The sequence below is a fragment of the Muntiacus reevesi genome, chromosome 11, assembly GCF_963930625.1.
Source record: "Muntiacus reevesi chromosome 11, mMunRee1.1, whole genome shotgun sequence".
NCBI classification, from domain to species: Eukaryota; Metazoa; Chordata; class Mammalia; order Artiodactyla; family Cervidae; genus Muntiacus; species Muntiacus reevesi.
This window is the reverse complement of record NC_089259.1, coordinates 48,891,215-48,892,527: the sequence shown is the minus strand read 5'-3', so window position 1 is coordinate 48,892,527 and position 1,313 is coordinate 48,891,215.

Below are 1,313 nucleotides of genomic sequence, written 5' to 3'. Positions count from 1 at the left end.
GAGGAAAGTGAAAAAGTTGGCTTAAGCTCAACATCCAGAAAACTAAGATCATGGCATCTGGTTCCATCACTTCATGGGAAATAGATGAGGAAAAAGTGTCAGACTTTATTTTTTTGGGCTCCAAAATCACTGCAGATGGTAATTGCAGCCATGAAATTAAAAGATTCTTGCTCCTTGGAAGGAAAGTTATGACCAACCTAGACAGCATATTAAAAAGCAGAGACATTATTTTGCTAACAAAGGTCCACCTAGTCAAGGCTATGGTTTTTCCAGTGGTCATGTATGGATGTGAGAGTTGGACTGTGAAGAGAGCTGAGCATTGAAGAATTGATGCTTTTGAACTGTGGTGTTGGAGAAGACTCTTGAGAGTCCCTTGGACTGCAAGCAGATCCAACCAGTCCATCCTAAAGGAGATCAGTCCTGGGTGTTCACTGGAAGGACTGATGCTGAAGCTGGAACTCCAATACTTTGGCCACCTCATGTGAAGAGTTGATTCACTGGAAAAGACCCTGATGCTGGGAGAGATTGGGGACAGGAGGAGAAGGGGACGAAAGAGGATGAGATGGCTGGATGGCATCAATAACTCGATGGACATGAGTTTGAGCAGACTCCTGGAGTTGGTAATGGATGGGGAGGCCTGGTGTGCTGCGGTTCATGGGGTCGCAAAGAGTCGGACACGACTGAGGGACTGAACTGAACTGAACTGAACACCATTCTTTTAAATAATAATTTAAGATATGCTACTCGCTTATTTTTTGATGGTAGGACTTGAAGTTTAAGTCAGAAGACATGTCTATTCATGAGGAACTCACTGAGATGTTACAGAAAAGCCTGAATGAACTTTTTGGCCAGTCCAATAAAATTAGGAAAAATAAACGATTTAAATCTCGCACCTGTTTACCTTGAAGGATATTCAAATTTATGTGGCTGTTATTCATTCATTTGCTCGACAGGGAGTTATTGACTTTCTGGAGGGTGGAGAGCAGTGTCCTACCTGCTCTGGGTTGTTGTTTTTTAATGAACCCAGGTGTCTGTCCTTGAGGTGAAGTCCCTCAGAAGTAGAGGGATTTCCTTACTCTTTTTTATATTGAAGTATAGTTGATTTACAATGTTGTGTTAATTACTGTTGTACAGCAAAATGATTTGGTATATATATATATATTTACAGAAAGTGCGTCTGTTACATCTCCTGCATTGGCATGTGGGTTCTTTTCCACTAATGCCACCTGGGAAGCCCAAGCATATATATTCTTTTTTAAAATATTTTTTCCATTCTGGTTTATCATAGGGTATTGTACATAGTTCTTTCTGCT